At 41.1% G+C, this 25,662-nt stretch overlaps 1 protein-coding gene across 1 annotated transcript in view; it reads left to right on the top strand.

The window, feature by feature from the left end:
• Positions 1-25,662, top strand: part of LOC149324177 (netrin receptor DCC) — a 227,729-nt gene that overhangs the window by 25,444 nt on the left and 176,623 nt on the right. The window lies entirely within an intron of this gene.

Here is a 25,662-nt window from a genome sequence, read left to right as displayed (position 1 = left end):
TATGGCGGCCAGGCTGGTCACTGGTACTTCCAGGACCAGCTATATTACACCGGTGCTTAAAGATCTGCACTGGCTGCCTATTCGCTTCCGGGCACAGTACAAGGTGTTGGTGATTACCTATAAAGCCCTACATGGCTTGGGCCCAGGATACCTGAAGGACCGCCTCTCCCCATACATTCCGCCCCGCACCCTCAGAACTTCTGGGCAGCAATTACTTAGGGTCCCTGGGGCCAAACTCTCCTCTACAATGAGGAGGACGTACTCCATCGTTGCCCCGACCCTTTGGAATACGCTGCCCACAGAGCTCCGCTCGGCCACCTCCCTGGCCCAGTTTAGAAGGGATTTAAAAACCCTTCTATTTCAAACTGCATTCCCCGAGTGAAGTCCTAGATGGCCTCCCTCTCTCTGCTGACGGCAAGACGGACGGCTGACCGGGGGTTTTTATATTGTTTTTAATTTGTTTTAATGTATGTATTGTTTTTCACTATGTTGTTCACCGCCCTGATCAATGGAAGGGCGGTATATAAATAAAAGTTTTATTATTTATTTATTATTATTATGCCTTGGAACTGACAGGACTGTAGCTAAGACTGTTCCATACAGTTCCTGGAAATCACAATTTGGAAAAGGAGCCACTTCATCCAATGAAGCATTGTAGACTGAAACACCCGCTATAAAAGAACAGGGTGTGCCTGGATCTACTTTAAAAGGAAAGCACATTTGGTCAACTTTGCTGATTTACAGATGGTTATAAATTAGCCCAGCCAAGGCCATTCTTTTGATGCAAGCAACAATTCCAACACTCCCTGTGTGTCTTTGTCTGATGGTCTTGCTCTGCCTGTTTCTGGACTTTGGCCTGCATCTTAGACTACACTCTGCATTTACCTACTTGCCTACATTAAACAGGATGACTTGACCTTTTTCTGAAAAGAAGAGTATACCAAATGGGCTTTGTCTGCCACTGTAGCTGTCAGGATTACAACCATCTGACAGCTGGAAAGGCAGAGAAAGACAGCATACCACTCCTACCCTTCACTAGTGGTGGTAGGTGGAATAATACAGAAGTTCTTTTCTCTGTGTCTTAATTCTGCATTTCCAAACACAGGGTCAGGGTAATTTCCTACCCCTTGGGGCAAGGATACATCCTGGCAACCCCACATTGGGGGGGGGGGCTTGGGTGTGTATGGAGACACTTTACACATGCTCAGACCACAGTTCACCCTGCTACCAAAATGCATTGATCCCTTGTGAGTTCCTCCTTTCTTGCATTCATACACCTTTGTGTATCTTAGCAACAAATGCTATAGCAATTGTCTCATCACTGGAAAAGGTCATAGTAACCTAGATGAAGATTAGTGCACAGAAATTACTAGGAAAGGATATGAAATGTCCAAATAATTTAGCTTAATGTTGCTCACTCAGCTATCCACTGTGTTCTTCATTCTTGGCAAAGCAACTGTAAAACATTGCAGTCCATAATTTCCAGCACCGTGGGATGTTATATTTTCCCCCTCCTGCGGACAGCTTGTACACAAATGCTAGCAAATACAGGGTGACATAGTGAATGTACTTTGTATTTCAAAATCATATCTCTATGATTATGGAGGTTCATTTTTAATTAATTTCTCCATATGTTGCCTTCTCCTACTTCTCTTCATTTCTTGCCTTTGAACATGTTCTTCTTTAAATTCTGTTTGTTGCATTAGTTCTACAGATACATGCCACATAGTGTAGGAATATTTAAAAAAAAAAGTTTAGTTAAGCTTTACATTTTACACTGAATGCACTGATGTTTCAGTGCACTGTGGGAGTTGCAAAGGTTCATGTCTCCACAGGGGTTTGGCTCACTAGTAAGTGTATTGAAGCACCAGCCTGCCATCAAAAGGCCTTGGCACTTGACTATAAGGCATTCAGGATGTGTCGCATGTGAAGAATTGGAGAACAGGTGTGAGGTAGAATGGGCTGACATCTTAAAAGCTACTGCAAAGATGGGATTTACTGTTAATCTCTTGAACTGTATTAATATAATGTGCTGGATTGCTTAGTGAAGCAGAGAGAATTTATAATGAGAGAACCTATACTCCCTTATTTTTGACATAGAAGTCCTCATGTGGAAAGCTTCTGCATCTGTTAGCCTACATATTCTCCTGCACTACATAGTAATACCAAGATAGCATCCTTTGAACAGCATTTCCTTCATCGATGGGTTGCCTCCCCTATGCCATCAATATTACAAAATGTATTCACTGAAGATCCCTTTGGATGTCCAGCTGTCTAGTTCATGTACTAATACATTGGCAGAAATGGAAAAGGCTCATGGAGATGTGGCCTTTGGAACATGGTCGTGGACACAAAGTGTTAGTCATAAGAACGTGACGCCCAGGCCTGGCTCTGTATCATTCATCACTCTTAAGTGCAATTCCCTTGGACAAAAATATAAATCACACCGGGGAAAGCCTGCTTAGGTCTCTGACAGGGATGAGCCAGAGGCAACTGTCAGAGGGAAACAAGGATTCAGGAGTTATACCAAGGGGCAGGCAGAAAGGAACTGAGTAGGGAATTAGCTGTAGTTTGTGATTCTATGGTGGCTGCACTCATAGTTGAGGGCTCTGCATAGACAAAGATGGACTCTTACACAACAAAGCTGAATGCATAGCCATTAAGTAAATAAATGTTTGGACAATATGGTCTGTCCACTTCTAGTCATGTGCACAATGTAAGTGTGGGGTGGTCATCTTCACATTCATAATATACTAGTAATGGGAGAGGGGAAGATGAAGGGCCATAAACAAGGAAATGAGTAATTAGAAATGCATGTCCATTCTCCTTTGGGTGTAATGTTCACTAAAGTGGTAAAAACCTTAATGTCTGGAAAGAAGTACTTTTGATAGCACGTCAGGGTTCACATAATTTAGTATATTTCCATCCATCCATCCATCCAGTCATCCAGCCATCCAAAATTGATAAAATAAATATAGGTATATTTAAAAAAAAAAAAGAGCATATGAGAGAGAAGACTCACTGTGCATACTGGAACTTGATCTACAGGTTCAGAGCCATAGCCTCCTTGACTGAGTCTATCTGTCTGGCATGCAGTCTTCCTCTTTTCCTACTGCCATTTACCTTACCAGGCACTATTGTCTTTTCTAGGAAGTCATGTCTTCCTATGATACAGCCAAGGTACAACATCCTCAGTTTAGGCATCATGGCTTCTTTGGAGAGTTCAAGCCTGATTTGCTCTAGGACCTATTTATTTATCTTTTTAACAGTCCACAATATTCTCAGACCTCTTCTCCAGCATTGCATCACAAATAAGTTGTTTTTCTTCCTATCAGCTTTGTTTACTCCCCACCTTTCACAGCCATACAGAGAAATGGGGAATACAATGGCATGGGCCATCCTAACTTTAGTATTTTGTGATATATCATTATACATCAGGATATTGTCTAGTTGCTTTGTAGCTGCCCTTCCAAGTCCTAGTCTTCTGATTTGTTAAAGTTTATCACACAGGCCCTAGAACAGGCCCATAGCTTACAAAAAGGGGGCATGACGGGAACCAGATGGGGTGAAGAATGCATCTTATTGCCCAGGAGAATGCTGCCACCGCCGCTGGATGTTCCCATCTCATTTCACATCCCAGAGGAGATGATTTTTGAGAACTGTTCAAAAGCATTCTCAAAAATTACCCCCTCTGGGATGAATGTGGAACACAATGGGAATTTCCAGTACCGGCGTTCTCCTGTGCAGTAAGATGCGTTCTTCTCCCCATCCAGTTCCCGTCATGCACCCTTTTTGTAACCTACAGGCCTGTTCTAGGGCCTGCACGATAAACTTAGTTGACTACAGTCTCCACTTTGATTAATGACTGAAGCAAGGCATGGGAAATCTTGAACTACAGTCCATCCTCGCCTTACACGGGGGATCCGTTCCGGATCCCGCCGCGTAAGGCAAATTCCGCCTATGTTCAAGCCCCATTGGAAACAATGGGGCTCTTGTGCGGCGACGCAGCGGCGCAGGAGCGCGCGGGGCCAACGGGCGCACGCGCCCATTCAATTGAATGGGACACGCCGCCCCTTCCGCCCCGCGTGCGCCCTGTGGCTTGAGCGCGTATGCTCAAGGCCATGTATGGCGCGCCCGCGTATGGCGCGGGCACGCTGTATTTCCATGAGTTAATCTGCACTGCATAATAATGCAGTTTTGTTACAGCAGGAACCAATATAAAATCAATAAAATCAATAAAGGAGTCTACAGGCCAAGAAATCAAGTTCTTCAGATGGCCTTTATTGCTAGCAGTCCAGTTCCTGGATCACTCCAAGGAAACTGGCCATGAACAGAGATTGCAAATTTCTTTTATAGATCAAAACCACAAGATATCACGGGTACACTTTACTTAGACAGTCTTTTGCAAATGTAAGCAGGTTTTATTCCAGTAAGCAAAACTGCACCCCATTAGCACAGCATTTTGCTCCTTGTCTCTCCCCCTCCCCTATCAATTTCCTTGGCTTAACCGCAAAACTATTTCGGTAGTTAGTGTCTGTCTGAAAGACAACTTCCTCTTTTATAGGAGCATCTTTCTATCCTATTAGCAATTTCCAATTCAGATCGAACCCTGTATTTTTGAATCTTGCTTTTTAACTTTATATTTCTAAGGTAGCTTGCACATAACCTTTGACCTCTGGTCTTTCCCCTCTCAGTTTGACACTGTTTTAAGTGACATGGCTCAATGCTATGGAATTCTGGGATTTGTAGTTTTGTGAGATATTTGGCTTTTTCTGTCAGAGAGCTCTGGTGCCACAGCAAACTACAAATCTCAGGATTCCATAACATGGAGCCATAGCAGTTAAAGCAATGTCAAATTGCATTATTTCTGCAGTGCAGATTAGACCAATGTCTTCATCATCTTCTTTAAAGTAGCAGTGACCATAAGTGAGTCTAAAATGCTCAACAGATGGCTCTTCCGGATGCCTGTGACTCAGTAGACTCCTAAAATGTGCACAGTCTGCAGCAAGATCTTGTGAAACCTGGGACACCCCTCAGTCAAGGGAAATCAAGGTGCTCAGAGCTGATGTGACTGCTTATATTCCTTATTTTACCATGTCTTGATAGAAAGGAGCTTGCCTTGGTGCTACTTTGGCTTTAATGCCAATTTATGGAAGAATAGAAAAGAAGGTTAAAATTTAAATTAACCCAGATTAAGCCCTCCTAAGAGGCAAGATTGTGTCAGAAAAATCATCACAGCCTGCACTGTGGGAAAGAACCATCTTGTAAGCAGAGTCTTGCTGTGGTTCAAGGCAAGGAAAGGGAAATTAACTGCTTGGGTGAACATTACCATGATCGAAGGTTAATGCTAAGCTATACAGCATTAAAAAATAAAATAAGTGAACATTGCTAATTTGATTAAAGACAAGCTAATAGGATTAAAAGATTCTTTAAACTGGGATATGTTCTTAAGATAGGTTTTAGGTCTGCTTTGCATCATTCTGGCTGTATTAAGCACCTGCTCCAGCAAAGGGCACTAAATCAAGGCTCAGCTAAGCACCAGTGGATGCCTTTACAGTTAAGGAAGAAATGCTCCTTTCCAACTGAGCAATCTCAAATGTAAAAGCAAATCACATCTGCCATTATCTCTCTTCAGGGTATATACTGTAATTCCTCTCCCCACTTCTAGTCCTGCATATTGTTGTTATTTGTTAAACTTATGCATTGACCTATATCACAGGTAAGCAATACATGGCCCAGGGGTCATATATGTCCTGGCCAGTTCTTCTTGGGTTGGGAAGGGACTCATTTTTAACTTTATTGTATTTTCTATGCATTTCTATTACTATTTCTATCATTGTAACCCACCGGATTCCTTGTGTTTGGGCAAGCTATAAATAAATCAGTTGTTGTTGTTGTAATCCCCATTGCCCCACTGCTTAAACTGTCAACAGTTGGCTTTTACATTCTACTCTTCTAGATTATTATGTACCTCAGATGATAGTTTTGATGAGAAATTGAATTATCTCTGTGCAGACTATCCAAACTGTGGACAATAAGGTTTTATGCTCTGCTAGTCCACAAAGCTATTTTATCCTAATCTACCTTGGAGGGTTGTTAAAATGAGAAAACAGGATTCAACCTGCAGCATAGAGAATTCAAGGATAGTTGTGACTGTTTAATATAATGGCATGGTCAAATGCAAGAGTAGAAGAAGTCTATTAGAAAGATCAGGTGTTTAAGAGACATCCCTCTATTTAGAAAATTTTAGCAGATACATTGCGTTGAACTGTCATGAAGAAGCAGTTGTATTTAGCTTTGGATGAAATTTATCATCTGCTTTGGCCTGAAGCAGTCCCAAGAACCCTGACATGAGAAGATCTTGTCAAATCAAGCCCTGGACCTCTTTCACCCTAAGCATCTGTTCACAGTTTCATATCCTATTGAAGTCTTGCTTTCAAGATCCCAAGACCCACCAGCTTTCCTTAATGGTACCCATTGATTATTACTGATGCATTCTACATTTTATCTGAATATCTGCTCCAGCATTTGTAGAGAAAACTGGTGATTTACTTTTAAAAAATCACTCCTGATCAAAATGTTCAGGTTCCTGTAGGCAGCCAATCAAGCATTCTCTTTTTCTGCAGAAGGACACAGATTGCATCAATTTGGTTTTTAAAAATCCCTCTTTGATCAAATTTACTACCTGGAAAAAGGTAGAATTTTCACAGCTGTCTGGGTGAAAAATCCAGATTTGCTTTCTCTTTTTAAATGTATTTGTTCACGACTTTTGTGGACAATGGATATCATAGCATTAGTTGGGGGTATTTAACAAGAGCTAAGGTTGCCAGGTGTGAGGGCACCGGCTGGAGTCTAAAGGAGCTCCTATACTTCTTTGGGTCTGCAGGCAGGGGCAGGATAAAGTTTTGTATGTGAGGGCCTGGGCTTTAAAGCCTGGGCTTCCCCTCCACTTATATTTATCTGATGCCAGAGTTCATTGAAGCAGCTTGTTTGCATATGTGTTTCATTTGCCCAACACTAAAAGGTCAGGAGTGAAGAGAAATGACTAGGAAAAGAACCAGTGTGTGCAAGAATTTGGGCCCCTTGTGTTATTGGATAAGGCAAGAAATTGAGTGCCTATGTTGTGAAAGATGAACTTTTATGTTGCAGAAGCTCTGGCAGCTACAACTCATAGTTTGAAACCTAGTAGGCTGGTCTTACTCTTCAGATGGAAAGTTCATTTATAAATACAGTTGGCCCTCCTTATTCACAGAGACCTTATCCATGTATTCAACCATCCACAGCTTAAAAATATTTCCAAAATATTAATTCCAAAAAACAAACCTTGATTTTCCCATTTTATAAAAGAGATACCATTTCACTTCATCATTGTATTTAGTGGGGACTTGAGCATCCACTGATTTTGGTATCCATGGGGGCTCTTGGGACCAAACTCCAGCAGATGCTGAGTGTCCACTGTATTTAACTCCCAGATGAAAAAGTAAGATTCTTGGTGGGGAGGATCCTCAACAAAGAGGCTTTGTGGTTTGAGGTCTATTATACATTAAAAAGCACATGCTTTTTTTTGGTACAAAAATAATAATTTAATGCACAAAAAGCCAGTTATCTAGAGAGAAAACATGATTTTCTATGCAAAAAACCCCCCAACTGCAATCATTTCTACATAGAAAGTGCTGCAGAATAAATTCCCAACTGCAAATAGTTATTTAAAACAGCACACTTTTCAAGGAGTTTTGTGTGTGTGTGGGGGGGGGGGGGTGTTAAACTATTGTTGTTTTTTTGTTGTTTTTTTTATTTATATACCGCTATTCCAAAGATCATAGCAGTGAACAGCAAGTAAGCTAATTAGCAAGTAAGCTAATTTGCCCCCAACAGTCTGGGTATTCATTTTAGCGACCTCGGAAGGATGCAAGCCTGAGTCGAGCTTGGGCCCTTTTGCTGGTCTTGAACTCGCAACCTTGTGGTTTCGAGTGAATGGCTGCAGTACAGGCATTTAACCACTGCACCACCAGGGCTCCAACTATGACATTCATGAATATTTACATCCCTATCTTTCCCAAACACCAGGAGCACTACAGGGCTGGAAAAACTCCCCATGTCTCATGTCTGTTGTAGTTAAAGCCACATGGGATATAAGAAGCAGGAATAGTGCTAACAGTTGTAGCTGCTAGATGCCCTTTTCATTGTGCATGGTTATAAAAAAATGTTTTCCCCTCCTTGACTCTGGGATACTATATTATCCATTTAGCTAAGTTTTACTAGACTCTGCCTATTTCCTTATCAGCTGGCCCATCAACAATTCTAGCCTCCTTCCCAATCCTTGCTGGCCTCATCTCCATAACCTATTAATTTGGATTCCTGACATGTCAGGCAATAGGATGTTGCTGACTTCACAACCCTACCAGACACAGAGCTGATTTGTATAGCCATCTCATGATGAAAACCATAGTCAAGATCCTACATCATGCTTAACTGCCTTTGAGTAATCTCCAATCCATGGAGACCTTGTATATGAGACATCTCCAAAATCCCCTCTCCTCCACTACTCAGTTTGTATCATTTCATCCCCTTGGCCTCCCTGATTGAGTCTGACGTGTGGCCTTCCTCTCTTTTTACTGTCTTCTACCTTTACTAGCACTCTTTTCCAATGAATCATGCCTTCTCATGATGTGGCCAAAGTATGGCAGTTGATTTAATTATCTTGACTACCAGGGATGCTTCTATTATTATTATTATTATTAACCTTTATTTATGAAGCGCTGTAAATTTACACAGCGCTGTACATGCAATCTTTTTAGTTAGACGGTTCCCTGCCCTCGGGCTTACAATCTAAAAAGACATGACACAGAAGGAGAAGGGAGTGGTGGCGGGAAAAGGTAAGAGGTCCAGCAGTTCCTCACTACTTCCGAGGCCTGGACCAAGGCAGATGGACTGGAGGGAGGGCTTGGCTTCAAAATGGAAGGTTAATCTTCATCCAGGGAAAATACATACTCTCAGGTAGGAAAATACATATACAATACATAGCAATACAGGAAATGGTTCGATAAACAGGCAACAAAAGAACATCAGATAGTAAGCGACAATTATGCAATGCCTGGGAAGGCTTCTCTGAACAGGATGGTTTTCAACTCCGTTTTGAAGCTAGTTAAAGAAATGATGGCTCTTGCTTGTGGGGGAAGAAGGTTCCAGGAGTGAGGGGCAGCAAGTGAAAAGGGGCGAATCCGGGATGGGGCAGAGGAAATCCTGGGCTGGGACAGCAGACCTTGACTACCAGAACGGAGGGCCCTGGTGGGAAGGTGAGGAGAAAGAAGGTCTGATAAGTAAGGAGGGGCCAGTCCATGGAGGGCTTTGAATGTCGACAGCAGGAGCTTATACTGAATGTGGAAAGGGAGAGGGAGCCAGTGAAGGGATGCCAACACAGGAGAGATGTGGTCAGAGCGGTGGGTGGAAGTGATAATGCATGCAGCTGAATGCTGGACAGAGATTAAAAGACGCAGGTGAGAAAGAGGATTCTGGCTTTATCTGCTGAAGGACTCGTTTGTTTGTCCTCTTAGCCATTCACACTATCCTCAATGCTCTTCCCCAGCATGCATCTCAAATGTGTTTCCCTCTTATCTGCCTTCTTCACAGTCCAGCTCAGTGTAAACCTTACATTCATGTGGTTGCATGAAAGCTACACTACACCACTTTTTTTGCTAAATAGTAACATTATGTAACCAGTTATAAATCTTTCAGTGTGCCTGCTTATTTTTCCATTGTGCCATGGAGTATGGACAGTTGATCTTTATGCAGTTTGGGGGGAATAAAGTGGTAGACTTTATTCTTGACCATGCGAGAGTGGACCACTGAATGGCTAGAATCCTGTTGATTAGTCCCAACTGGAGTAGACCCATTCAATTATTTGTTGAATGATGAGTCATCACATAGAGAAATCTAATTGATTTGATGGCTCTGCTGTAGCCAGGACTAACAATAGGATTTAGATCCATGTGATGTAACCATAAACTGAATATGTCCATTGCACATGGCCAAAAAGGTACAACCACACGTATGAGGCAACTTACATGGTTATCAACAGGATTCCAGCTTGAGGGAATAGGGTATAATTGTGGGTGATGATCCATATTTATATGAGGATATATATTGTCTCTTTAGAGGGCAATAATGAAAGCATTCATTGAAACTTCTCTTATAAAGGAATAGGAGGAGCTCTTAAATGCCATCATGTTGCTATAGAGACGGCAGATCTGTGTTCGTAACTGTTGGGAATTCAATGTCAGCTAACCTCTCTTCCCCACCTCACATATGCAGTTGTGGGAGGAAAGCTTGTGGAAATCCATTCTGTACAAATCACACCCGTAGCCAGGAAACTAATAGAGGAAATTCTACAAATATATCTCCATCTCCATGAATACCAAATGATTTCTGCTTAACCAATACAGCTGCAGTGAATGCCAATGGAATGAATAATGCTATAAGTATGTTCACCCTCAAGTGTTATGAATGGATAACTGCTCCAGTTATTCATAAAGTCATTTTAAAAAAAAAAGAGTAATAAAGTTGAGCACTCTTTTTGGCTATGAGTGTGCCATCCATCTCATTAGTAATATTAACCAAATGCATCAGTATAGGACATAAAAGTAATTCCAAAATATGGAGGTAGAAAATCATTTAGCAGTATAGTAAAATAAGTAATATTGATTCATTGGGCATCTGAATAATAGGATTAATCATCCTGAACATGTCCAGGATTATAAATGGGAATGAAATATGGAATGTTGTATCCAAGATGTCAGCCTCACAGTTCTAGTCCAGCTAAGTACCACATCAAATGACCAGCTGCTAAGAATCACAGACTTGACATCCTAGATGAGCAGATCCTGACCAAGAGATTGTCCTTTGCTATTGACCCCCAGATTATGTGCCAAGGCAAAATCATCCATTACAGTAAAGATTGAAGAGTGCCTTGAAAAGTGGAGCTATAAAGATGGATGCACTCATCTTTCACAGCCATTTCAAACAGGAACACCAGAGGCAGCACTGAGCACACCAGCAATTATGTAGGCACTGGCATTACAACAAGAGAAGTAGTGAGGAAATATTAGATTTTTCAAGTGCAGCAATAGCTACTCTGTGTTGCTGGGGTTATCAAACTTTGATCCATGGGCCACAGTTGGACTCGCAGCCGTTTTAGCTCCCAAGTCCCCCAGGGGGGCAAAAATTCAAAATTTTTATCATTAAATGCTGTGAGGGAACATTTTTTGTCATGTTTTGCTGCTCCTTTGGCCCAGGAGAGGCTTTGAAAAAACAGCTGTATTTTTTTTTAAAGGCCACCCTTGGATGTAAAATGGCCTGGTTAAGGGTCAAAAACATGGTGAAAATGCTCCTATGCATTTTAGTGTAAGTTTGGGGCCATTTGGAATTTAAAACAAAATGGCAGGGCATGCAGCCCTTCAAGATCTACTTAGCCTCATCTGCAGTGCAGACATTATGCCATGGCACTGTGCTGTGGAGGTCTGGGATTTGTAATTTGTTGTGGCCCTAAAGCTCTCTGACAGAGAAGGCTAAGTATCTCACTAAACTAAAGATCTCAGAATGTGATAGTCTTGAGCCATGACAGTTGAAATGATTTAAAATTGCATTATTGCTATAGTGCAGATGAGAACTGCAGGAGTCTAATGTGGGGGGCTAGGATCCCACAGTATCCTACCTCTGCTATATAGGCCAGAATGCATCAGTATGTCTATACCCAGACTGTGTTGGCTTTCCATGCTTTCAGTGGTAGTATTTTTCCCATCTTGTTTCTGCATCATTCTGAGTTTTAGGCCAGAATAAAGTCTAGACTGTATCAAACAGGAGGAATTTAAAATGGATTTGGAGGAATTTAAAAAGCATTCTTCATCACTGATTCTCCCAGAATCCACTAGGGATGTTTTAAAAAATGTGAAATTTTTCATACATCGTAAGAGATGGTGTTTACATGCCACCAAGAACACCCATTAAGACGTAATATAAAATAAAATAAATGCCAACCCTGGGGAGATTTAGGAACCTTTTGAGGAAAATTTCACAAACAATTTTATTTTATTTTATTGCACAAGCCAACTTTTGGGCAAAGAAAACTTGGAAACCCCCCTCCCCCCTCACCCAAGAAACTATGTTTTTGGATCAAAAATGTTTCTTGGACAATTTCACAAAAAAAATTTTAAAAATGTGAAAAATAATCAGATAATATATTAAAACTCTCACAATCAGTAGTAAGCTCAGTTCTGTTAATGACTTGCTGGGAGGAACATTTTCTAGACTTTGCCTCCCTAGAGAAGATCTGTTTGTAATAAAAGAGGCAACATTCAGTTTTGAATTCTGTGTTTTGTCTGTGCTGATACATTTCTTGTAATCGCTGGGATTTGATACCTGAATGGTGATTGTTTCTAGGGATAGATTTTCAGTGTTTGGGGATCTTTGTGCAGAAATATTTTCAAGGACATTGGGTAAAATAGTCACAGACTTTATGGGGGAGGCAAGGTTTTTTTCACCTGTGTGTATCAATGTGACTTGGAGAAACCTCTTCTCTGTGACTTTTGACTTTGCATATTCAATCAATTTGTGGTCCACAAATTCTGTAAGAGAGAAACAGATTCAGCATTATAATCTTAACATCTGTCCTTGCTTAAATATATGCGCATGCATATACATGTGCATGTAAGGTTCTGAATTTCTTTGTGGATTTTATTTTAAAAACTGATATTCAGCGAAGGGATTAACACATAGACTACTTAGGTACATGCTTATTGCTAATTCTATTTTGTCCTAATTTTGAATCTATCTGTTTTTTCTCTCCGTTTAAACCACCCCAAATATTGTATTTACATGCACCAAGTGCATCATTTTAGCCATTATACAATCTAGAACACACATGCTCTTGTCTGATTTCAGGCAATAAGTAGGTCAAGGCCTGGTTTATGAGTCACTACAAGGGAACACCAGAGATTTCTAGCTAGGGCTAAGGCATGAATTGTGCCTAAAACTCTGTAGAGTCATTACAGCCATCCAGAGTTGACCATACTGGGTTAGATGGACCAATTGTCTGACTTGGTATAAGGACTTTATCATATGAGGCTGCCAAAGCAGGGTTACAGCAGGATACTAGTGACTGTGGCCAGTGTGGTATAATGGTTTGGGCACTGAATGAGGGCATTGGGAGGCAAGGGTATGAATCCTGGCTCGGCCATGGAAACCCACTGGGTAATCTTGGGCAATTCACACACTTTCAGCCTCAGAGGATGGCAGTGGCAAACCCTATCTGAAGAAATTTGCCAAAAAACTTCATGATAGGTTCCCTTTAGGGCCCTCATAAATTGGAAATGTCTTGAACCTACAGAACAAATTAGAAGAGGAATAATAGCATGCATCAAGTGCATTATTTTAGCCATTTGTCAGGTGGCGCAGGAGAAGAAGGGTAGGGTTGGGAAAAAAGAAGGGATTTGTAATTTTGTGAGCTATTTTGCCTTCTTGCTCAGGGAGTTCTGGTGACACAACAAACTACAGGCACCAGGATTCCATAGCATGGAGACATAACATTTAAAGTGGTGTCAAACTGAATAATTTTTGCAGTGCAGATGCAAACTGTAACATTTCTGTGAGTAAACAAATGAAATAAAATGTGGTGGCAGGGAAAAGCTAAAAAATAAAGTATTATCTAAAAAGAAAGATGGACTAATTTTGAATACAAAGTAATTTCAGGGAAATGATATATATAACTACACCCAGCTGTATCTTTCCACCCCTGACCTTTCTCCAAGGCTTGAACAGCAAGTTTCGTCTTGTCTCACAGCTGTCTCGCAGTTGATGCGCCATCGGCGTTTGAAGCTCAACATGTCCAAGACGGAGCTTCTTGTCTTTCCTCCTAAGTCTACCCTTCAACACTCCTTTTCTGTCTCTGTGGACAACATTTCTATTCAACCAGTCCAGCAAACCCGCAGTCTTGGTTTTATCTTTGACTCTTCTCTGTCGTGTATCCCTCAGATCCAGACCACAGCCAAGGCTTGTAGATTCCTTTTGTACAATATTGCCAAAATCCGACCATTTCTCTCTGACTCTACTGCCAAGATCCTGGTCCATGCCTTAGTGATCTCATGACTTGATTACTGTAACGTCCTTCTGGCAGGGCTTCCTCTTTCTCACCTCCATCCTTTAATTTCTGTCCAACATTCAGCTGCATGCATTATCACATCCACCCACCGCTCTGACCACATCTCTCCTGTGTTGGCATCCCTTCACTGGCTCCCTCTTCCTTTCTGCATTCAGTATAAGCTCCTGCTGTCGACGTTTAAAGCCCATCATGGGCTGGCCCCTCCTTACTTATCAGACCTTCTTTCTCCTCACCTTTCCACTCGGGCCCTCCGTTCTAGTAGTCAAGGTCTACTGTCCCAGCCCAGGATTTCCTCTGCCCCATCTCGGATTCACCACTTTTCACTCGCTGCCCCTCACTCCTGGAACCTTCTTCCCCCCCAAACAAGAGCCATCACTTCTTTAACCAGCTTCAAAATGGAGTTGAAGACCGTCCTGTTCAGAGAAGCATTCCCAGGCCTTGCATAATTGTTGCTTGCTTCCCTGGATGAAGATTAACCATCCATTATGAAGCCAAGCCCTTCCTCCAGTCCATCTGCCTTGGTCCAGGACTTGGAGGTAGAGAGGATCTGCTGGACCTCATCCACTTTCCCACCACTACTCCCTTCTCCTTTTGTGAGGTGTCTTTTTAGATTGTAAGCCTGAGGGCAGGGAACCGTCTAATTAAAAAGACTGCATGTACAGCGCTGTGTAAATTTACAGTGCTTTATAAATAAAGGTTAACAACAACAACAACAACAACAACAACAATAATAATAATAATAGGACCCATGTTTATACGTGAATAATTGTGATATTAATCTGTGTCCCTACTTGTACAATAGATTTGCCTGGTAGTGGCCATAAGTCAGAAATGACTTTAAGGCCCACAACAACAACAACAAATAGTGTTTATGGTTGTACCTTATCATATGATTCTGTGTTTGTCCTGCAGCTGCTTGATCTTCCATCCATTCCTGGAGTTCTCTTTTTCGCTGATGTGTAAAAGCTATCAATGCCTCCCAATAGCACTACTTTCCTACTATTGATTCACTGTGATAAGTTCCTTCTGCTGTCATTCCAATATGCGGTAATTTATGTAGTGCAAGTGGGCTTGATTACGCTTCTCTCCCCCCCCCCCCCCATCCCGTTGCTATTACCAGCCTGGTAGATGAAGGGAATGCTGTGGCTATAGTATATCTTGATTTCAGTAAGGCCTTTGAGAAGGTTCCCCATGACATTCTTGCAAAGAAGCTTGTAAAATGTGGGCTAGACAAGGTAACTGTTACATGGATTTGTAATTGGTTGACTGGCCAAACCCAAAGGGTGCTCAACAATTATTCCTTTTCATTCTGGAGAGAAGTGACCAGTGGGGTCCCACAAGGCTCTGTTTTGGGCTCAGTGCTACTCAACATCTTTATCAATGACTTGGATGACAGAATTGGGGGCATAAATAAATTTGCAGATGACACCAAATTAGGAAGAGCAGCAAATACCCCAGAGGACAGGATCAAGATTCAAAATGACCTGAATAGACTAGAAAGCTGGGTCAAAGCTAACAAAATGAAATTCAGCAGGGAGAAATGTAAGGTACTGCATTTAGGGCGAAAAAATGAAATACACAGATATAGGATGGGTGAAACCTGGCTGAACGAGACTACACGTGAAAGGGATCTAGGAGTCCAAGTAGACTACAAGTTGAACATGAGTCAACAGTGCAATGCAGCAGCTAACAAGGCCAATGCGATTTTAAACAATAACCAACAAGCTTCATTTATATACCACTTCATACCGCCTAAGCAGTGTCTAAGCAGTTTACAACTGTAAGCTAATTTGCCCCCCAAAATCTGGGTACTCATTTTAGCAACCTCGGAAGGATACAAGCCTGAGTCAAGCTTGAGCCCTTTTTCTGGTCTTGAACTCGCAACCTTGAGGTTTTGAGTGAGTGGCTGCAGTACAGGCATTTAACCACTGTGCCACCAGGGCTCCTTTGCACCACCAGGGCTCCTCTTTTTAGGTTGCATCAATAAAAGTATAGTATCTAGATCAAGGGAAGTAATAGTGCCACTCTGTTCTGCTTTGGTCAGGCCCCACCTGGAATATTGTATCCAGTTCTGGTCACCACAATTCAAAAAGGATGTTGAGAAACTGGAGTGTGTCCAAAGGAGGGTGACTAAAATGGTGAAAGGTCTGGAAACCATGCCCTATGAGGAATGCTTTAAGGAGCTGGAGATGTTTAGCCTGGAAAAGAGAAGATTAAGAGGTGATATGACAGACCTGTTTAAATATTTGAAAGGATGTCATATTGAGGAGGGAGCTAACTTGTTTTCTGCTGCTCCAGAGACTACGACCTGGAGTAATGGATGCAAGCTCCAGGAAAAGAGTTTCCACCTCAACATTAGGAGGAACTCCCTGACAGTAAGGGCTGTTCGACAGTGGAACAAACTCCCTTGGAGTGTAGTGGAGTGTCCTTCCTTAGATGCCTTTAAACAGAGGCTGGATGGCCATCTGTTGGGTATGCTTTGATTGAGAGTCCTACATGGCAGGGGATTGGACTGGATGGTACTTGTAGTCTCTTTCAACTCTATGATTCTATGATTCTATTTCCAAGCAGTCTATTTTTCCTTTTCTTTTTTCCCCCAATTCCTTTTCTTTTTAAAAAATTAATTGCTGGGCTTCAGCAATTGAAAATAATCATAAGAAATACAGACTGCAAGTCATGCTGGGAAGGGCATAGAGCAAGAAAGTGGGATTATGAAGTCCACTGTCCAAAAGATAGAACCTGGGACTATACCAGCGCCATGGCACTTTTGAAGAGCAATTCTAAAGTGACTGTCCCCAGACCAGTACGTTTCTATTTCCTACACTAATGCAGTTATTGCATCTTAGCACTCTGGTGTGATAACATCCTAAGGCAGCATCCTGTGTTCCAAATACATTTTGCTACAAATCACACATTTCCAAAACTATTTTGCCAATGTACACATTTTAACATGCTTTATTCCAATTTTTTTCAAAAAATCCATTTATTTCAGCAGAAAACACATTATAAAATTCAGAAAAGCATGGAGCACAGAGGACAGCTATGTACTAATCCTCAGATTAGTTCAGGCAATATGAATTAATATCATATTCTCCATTTTGAATTCCTCAAGCAGCTTTGCCTGAATGTATATGGTCCATGACTATGAGACCCTTACTGTTTGATGTGAGAGCATTGGGCTATTTATTCTTTACTTACATGATTTATTAGCTACTGTTCTGTTAAAGGTCTCAGAGCAGCTTAGAACATCAAAGCTGTAATATATAAACAATAAATAACACAGGCGACAGAGAGGAGATAAAAATCCCAGCATAAAACAAATGAATAAAGAGCAGGGTGGGTTTTTTTTTATCACCATTATTATGAAAAAGATGAACTAAAAGGCCCAAGAAAGAAAAAGTTCTTCACCTAATACTGAGAGGACAATAAAAAGATGAAGTCACACAAATTGTTTTAAAAGAGAATTCAAAGGGAAGATGCCATAGTGCAAAAAAAATGTGCCTCTTCACCATCCACCTTCTTTTAGAAATCTAAGTAATTCAAAACAGAGTCTCAGAGACCCTGGGAAAGTATGTGGGGATGTGCAGCCTATTTGAAAAAGTACTTCAGTTGTACATAAATTCAACCTATTATTATTATTATTATTATTATTATCATCATCATCATCTTGCCCTTTTCAAAAAACTGGGACTCAGAGCAGTTTACAAGACTAAAAACAGTACAATTTTAAAAAATTAGAAAAAAACGTTACATTAAAACCTAGACAATGAGGAAATTGAAATAGTTAAAAGGTTCCTGTACCTTGGATCAAACACTGATTGGAATGGATACTGCAGTCAAGAAATAAGATTAGGAATGGGCAGGGTAGCTATGAAAGAAACTAGACAAGATCCTAAAGAGTATAGATATACAACTGCACACTCCAGGTGGAATTGTTTGAGCCATTGTACTCCTCATCACCATGTACAGATATGAGAACTCAACAGTGAAGGAAGCAGACAGAAAGAAAAGCAACTTATTTGAGAATATGGTGCTGAGGATACCATGGACATCCAAAAAGACAAACAAATGCTTCCTTGAACAGATCAAGCCAAAATCTCCTTAAAAGACTATTGTAGAAGATTAAATTTAGCCAAGATAACTAAACTGAAGCTGTTGTACTTTGGCCACATCACGAGAAGGCATGACTCTAGAAAATACAACATTGGGAAAGGTAGAGGGCAGTAGAAAGAGATGAAGACCACAGGTCAAGTGGATACACTCAGCCAAGGAGATCAATGGCCTGAAATTGCAGAACCAGAGCAGTGGAGGACAGGGGGGCTTGGAGATGCCTCATCTACAGGATCATCATGAGTCGGGGTTGACTCAGTGGCAGTTAACAACAATAAATCTCAGCTGTGTCTGGAAATGAATTGTAAACCATTTTTGTTTGCCCACCATTGGCAAGATCTCCTCCATACAACCATTGCTAGAAAGCAGATAGGCTGCAATATTTTGCATTTGTTATATTTGTCACAGGCAGTGTGACATATAACATACTGATATTACCCAACCAAATGTATAACTTTGATCAGTCAGAGTATCTCTTTCAGGAGGGGAAATAGCTGGCACACCAATCTGAGCAACTGGTGAAAGGTAGTTCATGCCACAGAGTTCACTTGGGTCTTTAGATGCTGTTGCTGCTGCTGATGATGATATATTTTCAATTTTAGAATATGTACTTTTAATATATATATATGGGACAGAAAAAAACGTGAGGTTTTTTTTTAATGAATATGCCAGAAAATGAAACTGACAGATTTGTGCAACCTGGCCCAAAGCTTTGAGCACTTAGCTTTTAAATTTCTGGCTTTGAATCTCTGTGTATTCAGCCAAATTTTACATGTTATGTTTGTTTTTAATAAGCAGAATAAGCATGGTATCCTTCTGGAATGCCTGAGGGAGTTAGGTATTGGGGGCACTGCATTGCAGTGGTTCAGGTCCTACCTCTTGGGCAGATTCCAGATGGTGATGCTAGGCGACAGCTGCTCTCGTAAAAGAGAGTTGACATCTGGTGTCCCTCAGGGCACCATTTTGTCTCCCATGCTGTTTAACATTTACATGAAGCCATTGGGAAAGATCATCCGGAGACATGGGGAGCGGTGTTATCAGTATGCTAATGACACCCAAATCTACTTCTCTATGTCTCCAACTGCTGCAGTGACCAAGGATGGCATCTCTCCTCTAAATGCCTTCCTTGAGTCGGTAATTGGCTGGATGAGGGAAAACAAACTCAAGTTGAATCCAGAGAAAACAGAGGTGCGTACGATAGGTACCCCTGGTCCAGGGATGGAGATTTGTCAACCAGTCCTGGATGGAGTCACACTTCCCCTAAAGGATGAAGTTCTCAGTTTGGGAGTGCTCCAGGACTCGTCTCTACAGTTGTCCTCTCAGGTGGAGGCGGTGGCCAGGAGTGCTTGGTACCAACTTCAGTTGATACCTGGCCTACCTGGCCCAGAGGAACCTTGAAACAGTAGTAAATGCTCTGGTAACCTCTCACTTAAACTTCTGTAATGCATCTACATGGGACTACCTTTGTACCAAGTTCGGAAACTTCATTTGATCCAAAATGCTGCAGCCAGATTGGTCACGGGAACATCTTGATCAGACCATATCACTCCAATATTAAAATCTTTACATTGGCTGCCGATCAGCTTATGGGTGCAATACAAAGTGTAGGTCATTACCTTCAAAGCCCTACACGGCTTGGATCCAAGTTACTTAGAGGAATGCCTCTCCCTACACAATCCAACCCACACTCTTAGAATATCAGAGAAGAAACTACTGGAATACACGAAAACTAGATTAGTTGCAACTTCCCATAAAGCTTTCACAGCCGCAGCCCCTGAACTATGGAGCAACTTGCCAGAAGAGATCCGCCTTATTACTACACTGGAAGTCTTTAAGAAAGCACTTAAGATGGATCTCTTCCGGCAGGCCTATCCATTTGATCTGCTATAATTGATCCTAAAGAACACCCCACTTCTGACCTAATAGTATGGGAACAGACGATTGGATATTTTAATGATTGGTAGCAATATTTCTGACTGTTTTATTATTTGTGTTTTTAGATAACATTGTATTTGCATTTTGTATTGTTTAATTTTTTTGCTATAATCCCGCTTCAATCCACAGGGAGAGGCGGGAAACAGAAATAAATTTTTATTATTATTATTATTATTATTATTATTATTATTATTATTATTATGGGGTACAAGATAGCTAGAGTTAGGTCCTTTTAACTGCAGATTTATGTACAGATCTGGGATGTATCCATGCTGCACAATTACAACAGTTTGGTACCAGTTTAATTGCCATGGATCCTTCTTAGGAAATATTGTTTACTGCTGCTCCAGAGAACAGAACCCGGAGCAATGGATGTAAGCTGCAGGAAAAAAAGATTCCACTTCAACATTAGGAGGAACTTCCTGACAGTAAGGGCTGTTCAACAGTGGAACAAACTCCCTCGGAGTGTAGTGGAGTCTCCCTCCTTGGAGGTCTTCAAACGGAGGCTGGATGGCCATCTGTCAGGGATGCTTTGATTGAGAGTTCCTGCATGGCAAAGGGTTGGACTGGATGGCTCTTGCGGTCTCTTCCAACTCTATGATTCTATGATTCTATGATACGCACTTAAAATTCTCTGCTAAAGCGTTTCTGTCCACTCTCCAACACCATAGCATTCTAGCAAAGAATTGTAAGCATCTCGGTAAACTACAAATTCCCAGCTCCCATGCAATAAATATTAAAATTAAACTGGTGTCAAACTGTTATAATTGTACAGTGTGGATATAGGTCTAATATGCACTGCAGAAATAATACCATTTGACAATGCTTTAACTGTCATAGCTCAGTGCTATGGAATTCTGGGATTTGTAGTTTTGTGAGATATTTAGGCTTCTTTGTCAGAGAGCTCTGCTGCCACAGCAAACTACAGATTCCAGAATTCCATAACATTTAGCCATGGCAGTTAAAGTCATATTGAGCAGCATTCTTTCTGCAGAGCAAATTAGACAATACTTAAACTAATTTCTGAATTCAGTAATCAAAATTAATGAGATTTTAAAAGTGTTTGTAGTTTAGCTAGATTGTGTTTAGGATGTCTGTCCACTTCATTAAATTCTTCTCTCCCTGTCATTAAGCCTCTAAAGCTGATTAAAGAAAAACTTGTATACCTATGAGCAGAGAGGAAAAGTTCAGAGTCCAGTGAAGCTGAACACTACAAAAGAATCTTCATGAAATGTGGATATATAGCCTCCAGTGATAGTGAATTGAATTATTATAACACTTTGTAAATTATAATCCTTCATTCTACTGTGCTACAGTGAAATATGTAGCACTTGGGTATCAAGTCAAGGAAGTCACATTACTTCATCAGCTGAGCCCTTGAGAAGCTCTCCAAATTAGTGTGATGGAAATGTTTAAGATGAACGTTACTGAAATATCTCCTCTCCTAAAGATGTTGCCAGGGCTGAACACCAAACAACTAGGCAGGTAGCAATCAACAATCATTTACACTCATCCCTCCACATTAGCTGGGATTAGGGGTACAGGGCCCCTGTGAATGTGGAAAAAATGCAATTAACAAAAACACTATGGGTTTTTGGTGTTTGGTTTTTTGTTTTTTTGTTTTTTTGCCTGAGGGAATGCCCCTCTAAGAATCTCTAGGTCCTCCAGTGCAACTCTGTGGTTAACATCTGCCAGACACTGATAACGGAACTGTGATGGAAGAGCTACAAATGCCTAGTGGAATGTTCTCTCTAGGATTCTCTAGGTCCTTCAATGTGACTTTTGGTTAAAGTTGACTATAGAGTTGCGCTGGAGGACCTAGAGATTCCTAGAGAGAACATATTAATAAAATCTGTGAATAACCAAATCTGCAAAAGTCAAAGCCGCAAATATGGAAGGATGAGTGTGGCTGTATTTGATGCTCTGAGAGGTCAAGTCGGTGGATAGAAATAAGAAGGAACTTCTTTATTCAATTTGCACAACATCTAAAGCACAGCTGCATCTTGCAATCATCATATTAAAAGTAGCTTGATGAATAAGCCAAGGTCTTTTGAGATTACTGGAGGCTGCCTCAAGAGGAAAATAGGTGACAGTAATGCTGAAAAGACTGTAGACCAGTTAGTAACTTCTCCCTATGCACTCTTTAGCTTTGCTTATATTATTTCTCATTTATTGGCTAAGTTTCCTTAGAGATTTGGAGGGGAAGGAGCAAGGATAACTAGATTCTCAAGGAGGTACTTTACAGATAAAATTACTTGGATCTGCTCTGACGTGGATGATGTACAGGTCCAATGAATTTAACCTTGGCTCGTGCTTATACTGTGTTATTGGATACCTTGCAGTTTGTGCAGCCTAAGGATATGGACAAGATCCCTGGAGAGTTGAGAGCCACCACATATACCTGATCCTTAGCCTTCCTAAATCATTGAAGCAACCAGAGGGGACTGACTGAATAGGTAAATGGAGCAGTGAGTGTTTCATGGCATCCCATCTTCAGGAGTTCTTGGGTCAAATGGATTAACTAGATTCATCTCAAGATGACTTCAGGCCTGTTTACAGAACAGCTTTGGTAATATTGGTGGACTGCTTCCATCAGGAACTAGATAGGGGGTGTGTATTCTTGTTTGTTCTGCTGGAACTCTCAATTGTTTTCCATACTATCAACCATGACATTTTTCTGGGCTGCCTCTCCAGGACAGGACTTGAAAGTACTGTTTTGCAGTGGCTGCAGTCATTTCTGAAAGGGTACACTCAGACGGTGGTGCTGGGCTTTGATACCTTGGCCATTGGTCTGTGATGAATTTTGGGGTTCTGTCTTGTCCCCCATGCTGTTTGACATATACAAGAAACTGCTGGAACAAGTTGTCTGGGGATTTGGGTTTTGGTATCAATAGTCTGACAAAGACACTCAACTATAACTCTGTTTTCCATCTAATTCCAAGGATGCTTTCTCAGTATTAAGCCAGTGTCTATTGTCAGTAAGGGATTAGAAGAAGGTAACACATTGAAAGTTAATCCAGATAAGATGAAGGCACTGTTGGCTATTTGGACAGAAAATCAGGTTGTAGGGATTTAGCATGTGCTGGATAGAACTGCACTCCCCCTGACATCCCCTCTCCCCCCCCCCACCATTCCCTTCTCCTTTTGTGTCGTGTCTTTTTAGATTGTAAGCCTGACGGCAGGGAACCGTCTATTATCCCCTCTATTGTAAGCCACCCGGATTCCCAATGATTGGGCGGCATATAAATAAATCCTATCATCATCATCATCATCATCATCATCATCATCATCATCATCATCATCTCAAGTTTATACCTTGAGAGTACTTTTGAACCTGGAGGCCCAGGTTTTGGTTGTGGCTGGATGTACATATGCACCATTAAAGGTAGTGTACCAGCTGTGCCCAGTCCTGGAGATGTCACATCTAGTCACAGTAACACATGTCTTGATTACATCCCATTTGGATTACTGTAACATTCAGGGGCAGAGAGGTGTCTGCCTTTGCAAATTGTTTGGAAGTTTCAGCATCCAAAGTTCTGCAGTTAGATGGCAGATCTGAGCTGGTTATAGGGAGTATATAACTTCTTTGTTGAAACATCACAGGCTATTGATCTATGTCTGAGCACAATTCAAAGTGCTATTTGCAACCTATACAAATATATATATTGCTTAGGTCCAGACTATATGAAAACAATTATCTCCCTGCCCAATGATCTTTGGAGGAGGACTTTCTCTGCATCCCACCACCCTTCCAAATTTGCTTGGTGAGGAAACAGGCGAAAGCCTTCTTTATACAGTGGCATCACTAAGGGGTGCAAGGGGTGCGGACCGCACCAGGTGACAACCTAAGGAAGGGGTGACACCACTGCTCCTCAGACACCTGCATTTTGGCAGAAATGTGGCACTTGCCTGTGTCCCTTTAAAATGTTGAAAAGATGGTGTGAGTGGGGTGAGGGTCAGTGAGAGCAGAAAGGAGAGATTCCAGATTTTTTTAAACAATATTTTTTTTGAAAAAAAAATCAAAATGTTAATTATTTTGAAAATTTTAATTGTTATAATTCTTTTAAAAACATAATCTTTTACCAAAATTTCACTTCAACCACAAGAAACTATGCATCGATAAAGACACTGAGGCTGTGCATATGCTAATGGTATAATTTTAATTTTCCTAGTTATTTTACATCACAACTATGACCATTGCATTCAGTGATATATACAGGAATTACGATTTATGCATAACAATAGTGCAGAAAACATGACTAAGGTGTAGTGTGTAGTGTGTAGGGAGGAGGTCTATGAGGGGGATGACACCATGAATTACCCTACCAATTGATGCCAACCCTAGTGACGCCACTGCTTTATGGCTGCTCCTAGGCTATGGAACTACTTCTCCCAACACACAAGGGAGGCTTAGTTGGTTCCCTCTCTGCTTTCTTTCTGTCAGAAGGCAAAACTTTGCTTTAAATGGTTGGGCTTGAGGGATATGCAATGGCTGTGCTATGTGTTTTCATTGTGTCTTTCTGAAAAACAACAGCCCTACAGTTGGCCCTCCATATCCACAAATTCTGAACTGACAGATTGCATGGCTTGTAAATATTGCAATAATAATAATAATAATAATAATAATAATAATAATAATAACCAAAAGCGAACCTTGATTTTGGCATTTTCTTTAAGAGGCACCATTTTACTACCGCACTATATATAATGGAACTTGAGCATCCATAGATTTTGGTATCCATGGAGGGGGTGTCTTGCAAACAAACCCTGGCAGATTCAAAAGGTGCACTGTACTTAAAAGTAGTGTTATAATTTATTTGAATGTGCAATAGTTTTTAAAACCTTTTGTAGCACATATTGTTTTTGAGCTTGTTTGGAGGTTCTAGCAGGGGAGCGCAGCTATCGTATACCCTTGACCGAAGAACGGTACGGTCGTCCTCTTCCACCGAGCGCGCAGCTTCGGGAGGGACGCACATGGAGCGGTGAGGGAGGAAGGGGACACCCGCCTAGCCAGCCAGATCAGCCGAATCAACCCTGGCGATCAATGGGGTGACAGATGTCTCAGCCAGATCGCCCTCACATCCAGTAGCACATATTGTTTTAACTATTTTAACTATGGCCACTTTGCTCAAAATTAGTTTGTCACCCAAACCTAGTCTTGAAAAAGTTCAGAAGTTATATGGTCCACCAAGCTGGTCAGCAGTCATGTCACCATGGGTCATGTGGCTGACCACAGACAACCAGTCACTAAGAAAGAACAGCTAAGGTTCCTGTTATTTCTTTTGGTCTGGAGCTGAACAGGAAAAAAAAAACGGAATTGATAGAGATGAAAGGAAGGAATAAAAATGTAAATATGTAAACTTAAACAGGAACAAACATTATATATAGTAATATTTTATTATGTGAAAAACAAATAAAATAGTATTTAAAAAAAACCCAAAAGTATTGATGCACAGCTGCTGGGT

This window comes from Sceloporus occidentalis, unplaced genomic scaffold (assembly GCF_023333645.1).
Source record: "Sceloporus occidentalis isolate IW3139 unplaced genomic scaffold, rSceOcc1.0.p SCAF_1, whole genome shotgun sequence".
NCBI classification, from domain to species: Eukaryota; Metazoa; Chordata; class Lepidosauria; order Squamata; family Phrynosomatidae; genus Sceloporus; species Sceloporus occidentalis.
The sequence above is the reverse complement of the archived record's forward strand: the minus strand, read 5'-3'. Positions and strand labels throughout refer to the sequence as shown.